Below are 7,207 nucleotides of genomic sequence, written 5' to 3'. Positions count from 1 at the left end.
AAGACACAAATACTACATACTTGCTTTAGAAAACTGTCCACTGGCAAGTTAGCACTGTAAGTGGGTTGGCTGTGCACAGAGGTAAAGCCTTCTTTACCCAGCCTGCGGGTTCACCTGATTTACAAAGAAAGGCTCCCAAGTGATGCTTGGGCCCAGTTAACCGTGGCATAGCAGATTTTCTCACTCCCTAGAGGAGGACATGCTTCCCTAATAATGTAGTGCGCGTCTATGTCACCCTTTAACACCTTCTGTAATGCGTTACAATTCACATGGTGCTTCACACAGTGTTCCCAAATCAACTTAGTTCCTCCTTCTCATTATGCTGCTGCTGCTGCTGATAGTAACCAAACTTTCTTCTGTATTTACCTAGTACTTTGTAGAATGAAAATCCCTGTATGCATGTTTTCTCATTCAATCCTTCCATACTACTATTTAAGAGATAGGAATCCCTATGTTATTTTAATATTCCACTTCAATCTAGGTGGAATTATCACTGTCAGAAATACAAGTGATAGTAAATGCTGGTATAGATGTATGGAAAGGAAGCCACATATACTAATGGTGGGAAGGTAAACTAGTGCAACCACTCCAAGAATAAGTCGGGCTGTTTCAAGAAAACCTAGAAATAGATCAATCATATGACTAAACTTTGACACAAGTTGCTCTGCTAACTTGAGAGAAACCAGAGCTACCTGGGAAAGGGAAACATAATTTAGAAAATTTCTCCATCAAATTCGATTATGAATATGTCTGTAATCATCTTCTTGATTACTGGTTTATGTGGAAGAGCCTAGCTCAGTGATTGGTTCTTACCTCATAGTGGGTGGTGCTGGCTTGTATAAGAGCCATGGAGACCAAACCATGGAGGACAGGCCAGTAAGTGGTGTTCTCATCTTGCCTTCTCTTGACTGAGGACTATAATCTGTAAACAAGTTGACTTCGGGCAGTGTTTTATCACTGCAGCAGAGAAGCTAAAGAAGGCTTGTGTGGTTCCGGAAGGCAGAATACTGTGATGGACTTAACCGTGTGCCTTTTGTGCCCAGGACTGTTTTGTTTGAAGGTGGGGGGAGGGTCTTGAAAATTGGTGCTTGAAAACCCCCTTGAGAGCTTAGTGTTAACAGGCTTTTCTGCGGAAGCTTGGGATGGCTGAGAGGACAGGGAACCATGGAGCTATCACTTGTGAATTCTCAGAAGGGAATTTGAGAGTCCCTCAAAGAATAGACTATTAAGATCTGAAGGGACTCCAGGCAGCCTGGGCATGGCAAACAACGTGGCTCTAGCAAGCCTTGCCCTTCTTGCTTATTCCGTCTGCTTCGCTGAAAAATTGTTAGGTCACATTCCTAACACTAGTGACCAAGCTCTGTTCCCTTATTTGGCCACTTTCTCCCCAAGGCTCAACTATCAAGGTTTAGCTATCAAAGTATTGAAGTCCAGAAATCAAAAGCCCCATTTGGCTCACCTAATTAGCATTCTCAATTAAAAAAAAAAAAACTTTTTAAAACACCTCATCCCAATATGGAGTTTCCTTTTTTACATTTCTAAACTGTCATTTACTTAAAGGCCATATATGTTTCCTCTCTGTCCAGAGGCAATCCTCTGCCCCTCCTCCAACAAATACCCTTTTTCTCCATTCTCCATTGCTCCCTGCCCCTTCTCCCTCTTCCTCTATCTGCTCTCTTTATCTCTTATCCTGCCTCTGTCCCTCTGTGGCAAATAAATCTTCATTGGGGTGAGAAGTTGGTCTTGTGGTGTCTTGAGACAACTCCAAGCGTCCCTATAGGACCATTAATGTGATATTTTGAGTTAAGAATTGTTCTTTTTTGGCCAGCTGTGGCTGAAGATCAGCTTTGATTATGAAGGAATCAGAACTACAGGCTTGAAACCTTTGCTTTGCTGTGGCAATTGATGCCGGTTAGCTGGGGCTGTACTAGCAGTTCAGGGTTTTCGGGGTGAAGCGTTCTGGGAAGGATCCAATCAGGATCAGTGAACAGAAGTTGTAGCACAGAGTAGCCATGGCTGCATCTCAAAGCTTGTAGCCAGATTGATTTCCAAAGTGGTACAAGTTGGCACTCCCACCTGCAATGGAGGAGTACTCCCCTTTCTCCACATCCTCATCAGCATGTGCTGCCACTTGAGTTTTTGATCTTAGCCATTCTGATAAGGTGTAAGATCGAATCTCAGAGTCATTTTGATTTGCATTTCCCGGATGACTAGGGACATTGAGCATTTCTTTAGTGTTTCTTGGCCATTAGATATTCCTCTGTTGAGAATTATCTGTTTAGTTCTGTACTCCATTTATTAATTGGATTATTTGGTTTAATAGTATTTAATTTCCTGGGTTCTTTATATATTTTGAATGTTAGCCTTTGGTTAGATGTCTGGAAATCAATCTGGTGCTTTCTTAGAAAATTGGGTATAGTTCTACCTCAAGACCCAGCCACACCCCTCCTGGGCATAGCTCTACCTCAAGACCCAGCCATACCACTCCTGGGCATGTACCATACCACAAGGACATTTGCTCAACTATGTTCATAGCAGCTTTATTCATAATAGCCAGAATCTGGAAACAACCTAGATGTCCCTCAGCCGAAGAATGGATAAAGAAACTGTGGTACATTTACACAACTGTATACTGCTCAGGTGTTAAAAACAAGGAAATCTTGAAATTTACTGGCAATGGATGAAACTAGAAATGATCATCCTGAGTGAGTTAATACAGACCCAGAAAGAAATGCATGGTATATAGTCTCTTATAAGCGGATATTAGCCATATAATATAGGGTAATCACACTACAATACACAGACCTAAAGAAGTTAAGTAACAAGGAAGACTATAGGGAGAGTGTTTGATTTTCATTCAGAAGAGCAAATAGAATAGACACCAGAAGCAGTTGAAGAGCAGGAACAGGATGGAGCCTATCATAGAGGTCCTCTGAAAGACTCCACTAGGCAGGGGATCCAAGCAGATGCTGAGACTCACAGCCAAATTTTGGGGTGGAGCACAGGGAGTCTTATGGAAGAGTTGAGGAATAGAAGGACCTGGAGGGGACAGGAGCTCCACAAGGAGACCAATGGAGTCAACAAATTCGGCTGGAGGAAGGGGGTGCTGCATAGACTGATGCACCAACCAAGGACCATGCATGGTGAGGCCCTAGACCTCCTGCTCAGATGTAGTAGATAAACAGCACAGTCTCCTGTGGGTCACACAATATGGGGAGTAGGGATTATTGCTGACATGGACTCTGGTTCCCACACATTGATCACTTCTCCCTGGCAGGGTAGCCTTGCCAGGCCACAGAGGAAGAGGATACAGTCAGTCCAGACGAGACTTGACAGGCTGAGGTCAGATGTTAGGGGAGGAGGGCTCCCCCTTTCTGAGGACTAGGAGAGGAAAAGAGGGGGTTTGAGGGAAGGAGGGTAGGACTGGGAGGTGATGAGGTAGGGGGCTACAATCAGGAAATGAACAAATTAAAAATTGGAAAAAAAAAAGCTTGTAGCTAAACTTCATACTGTGTGAGCCTTCCATGTGGTCCTCATCTTGAAGGCATGAAGAGGCTGTAGAGAACAGTTAGTTGAGAGTTGGCATCATGTGGCAGTAATGTAGTCCCTGCATAGGTTCCAAGAGGCCATTGATGAAGGCACAGCTTCAATTAGAGAGAAGGTTCCAGGACCAAAGACAGTTTGGAGAAAAGCCTAGACCTAGTGCCTTAGGGCACAGCCTCAGGGCAGTGGAGACCATAGCAATGTGGTGAAAATGTTACAATTTTGGTTTAAAAACAAAAAGAAAGAAAGAGAGAAAAGAAAGGAAAAAGAAAGCAGAAGGGTTATGGGAATATGTTTTCGACTTAATTTCAGATGCAGGGATAAGAAGCCGCTTCCCAGCAGCTGACTATGATTTGCCTCATGCTCTGGAAGGGGCCAGGGCTTGTCCAGCTGCAGACAGTTTCTGTGAGTGTGTGAGGTTTGGAATTCTGGGGAATATTTCAGAGGAATATATACGTGCTAGGCCCCTGAGAGTTGAAGTAGCTGGTTCGGGCTGACTGGCAGGTGGATGCTATTGGTTGTGGTTTTTCAACTAGTCATACAAAGAAGTATGAAGAAGAAGAAATCACATATTCTGACAGCAACGACCTAACTTGCGCCAAGGAACCTGACTCCCCTAATCGTCAGGAAGCAGTCTAATAAAAACGTTGCCCCCTTTCGCATCTATCCCTTTTTCTCTCCTTTACAGTGTTAGGGAACTAATAAGGGTGGAAAAGAGAGTAAGAATCCCAAAAAGCAGCAAACGCCAGCTACACAGCTTATTGGAGATAACCCAATTGTGAGATGACCAACAGGGACGACAGATAAGTAGAGCCCCCTGGGCCTACAGGACAAGCTGAATGAATCGCAGGTTTCAGAGACAGAGAATTGGGACTTCTCAGGCCCTTTGTATCCCAGAAGATTATAACTGAGTCCCAGACATCAGCTACTGGGCTATTTATACATTTTGAGTTCGGTTCTGTTTTGATCTGCGGTGAAAGTATACACACAGATTTAACTTTGACGAGGCCACAGTTAACAGGCTTTAATTGTTAATGGGCATTTTGCCTCCGTTGTATGGCTGGGCACCATGTGCACACCTGGTGCAGTGGAGGCCAGAAAAGTGACTCATCTAATCCCCTGCGTGAGCTGCGGTATGGGTTCTGGAAATTAATCCAGCATCCTCTGAAAACCAGCAAGTGTTTTGATGATTGAGTAATTTCTCCCATCCCAATGCTATGAATTTAAAACCACCTTGGATAATAATTGAAAATTCTACCCTGCCCCTAGAGGCGTAGCTGCTGTGTCACTTACACATCAGTAGGCAGCAAGAATGAGAGAGGCTGTGTCTGAGTTGCCAACATCTGAATGATTAGCAGCCTAACACTTCCTGAAAAGTAGTGAGCCTGAGACCACCATCAGGCCAACACCAGGGCTTCTGGACAGCAAGCTAGCCTGAGATGACTACCAGTCCAGCATGACAGGGCTCCAGGGCCAGGGAGTGAGCCAGAGATGTGACAGACTCTGCCTAAGACTGCAGGCCTGAGATGACTACCAGTCAGGCACCATGCAGGACTATGGGGTGTAGAACATCTCTGAAATGACCCCTGTCAGGTGCCACGATGCATGGGTGGGGCACATAGCACTGCTGAGAAGACCCCAGAGACTCAGAGACCTTGGGAGCCACTAAGAGGTGCTAGTAAGTGGTGGGAAAATGGAAAACAAAGACAAACAGAAGGCTGTGGGCACAATGGAGAGAGGCAGAACTGAAAATTCAGGGGTAGTGAGAAACAGCCTGATGTGAGTAGCCAGTGATGCCACCTGGGACCATGGTGGGGTCCTGGCCTGTGATGCTACAGGAGGCCACATCTGGATTCATGGCCCTGAAGCAACAGGGGTCTGTTACCACCAAAAGCCAGGCAGATGTCCCAGGTCTAGGCTGCTGCTCAGGACTTGTTGATGTCTGAGGGCTGTGCAGAATTGGTCCCACCCCTTGCTGAGGCATCTTAGGAGAGCTGGTCCTGGGGGTGTGAGGACAGGTGAGCTAATCCTGCCCCTAGGCACCTGCAGTACTTCGGAAAGAGGGCCTTGTACATCACCCAGATAGCACAGTAGAGGTGGCCCTGTCTGCAGAAGTTTCTGGCAAGCCAGCCCTTAGGGTATGAGTATGGGAAAGTTGGCCTTACCACTCTTCTATGTGGTGGCATGAGTAACTGAAAAATATCCCTATCCATCCCTTTGCAACCCACAGCAGGCAGGAGATCTGGCCCCCAGATCATCAGAATGGGAGGACTAGCCTATGTCCTTCACCACTGCAAAACTTAGGACAGTGGGCCCTCTGGAGCTGGTCCTGGATGCTGGGTTGTGGATGATAAGGGTCTGCGTTCGAGAGACTGTACCCTGTCTCTTGTCTGCTGTGTGGTGGCATCAGTGAGGGAGAGATCCCTTCCCCTCAGTTTTGCCCTCACCACCTGTGGTGGATGGGAGAACTGGCCCCACCAGGGTCCTGAGAGCAGGAGAGCTGTCCCTACCCTTCACCACCCACAGCACTTGGGAAAGCAAGCCATGCACCTAACCTCGGCAGCACAGTAGAGCTGACGCTGGTGGCAGGGGTGCAAGTGAGCTGGCCATGGGGGTGTGAACATGGCAGATCTGGCCCTGCAAAGTTTCTGCAGTGAGGAGACATAGGCAAGCAGAAGTTGCCTTCCCCACCCTTGGTCCTTGCCATGTACAACAGCCAGGAGAGCTGTTCCTGTCCCTTACCTGCTGCAGCACTTGGGATGGTGGGCCTTGTATCTTGCCTGGGCAGCAAAGTAGAGGTGGCCCTGGTTGTGGGGTTGCAAGTGAGCTGGCCCAGAGGACATGAGAGCAAGAGAGCTCCGATACCTCACAGAATCTCTCTCTCTCTCTCTCTCTCTCTCTCTCTCTCTCTCTCTCTCTTTCTCTCTCTTTCTCTCTCTACATATATACTAAATACGGAGAGGGAGCCTAAACTGAAGCATTGGTTCCATACATTGTCCCATAGGCATGCCTGTGGTCTATTTTCCTGATTAATGATTGGTGTGGTAGAACCCAGCTTACTATTGGCAGTGTCACTCCTAAGCAGATGGCCTAGGGTTATTTAAGAAATCTAGCTTGGGAGTGACACTGCCAATAGTAACCTGGATATAGACTGATCAGATTATATTACAGGATATATAGATAGATATGTGTGTGTGTATCACTATATGCATGTGATAACAATTAAAGAAAATAAGAAGCCATGGATAAGAAAGAAAGAAAGAAAGAAAGAAAGAAAGAAAGAAAGAAAGAAAGAAAGAAAGAAAGAAAGGGCATATGGGAGAGTTTAGAGGTAGAAGAGGAAAGAAAGAAATGTAAATATAATCAGAAAAAATCAAGCTAAGCAAGCAGTGTGTTCATTGGTGTGGTAGTGACATGACTATATGTGGAATAACCAAATGCTCTCCTGATTGAATTTGGCACCTGTTTCACAGGAGGAAATAATGACCTAGTACTGTAAATATGCTTAAAAACCAGGGCTAGCGAACTTATAGGTCTTAATAGAGAACCTACTGAAGATTTTATCTGGATGGAGATATTATCAAGTTGCCTTCTGAATATTTATGTTGCGATCCACAGATTCATGCTACTCTCAACCTTGTTACTCCTTGGTCTGTACCTTGAT

The 7,207-nt window shown here is 45.6% G+C and overlaps 1 pseudogene; it reads left to right on the top strand.

Annotated features, from left to right (window-relative positions):
- Window positions 1-4,801: 4,801 nt before the first annotated feature.
- On the top strand, window positions 4,802-4,910 carry LOC127204832 (uncharacterized; annotated as a pseudogene).
- Window positions 4,911-7,207: the final 2,297 nt, after the last annotated feature.

Source organism: Acomys russatus, chromosome 20 (genome assembly GCF_903995435.1).
Source record: "Acomys russatus chromosome 20, mAcoRus1.1, whole genome shotgun sequence".
Classification (NCBI taxonomy): Eukaryota; Metazoa; Chordata; class Mammalia; order Rodentia; family Muridae; genus Acomys; species Acomys russatus.
This window is presented reverse-complemented; position numbering and strand designations above follow the sequence as displayed.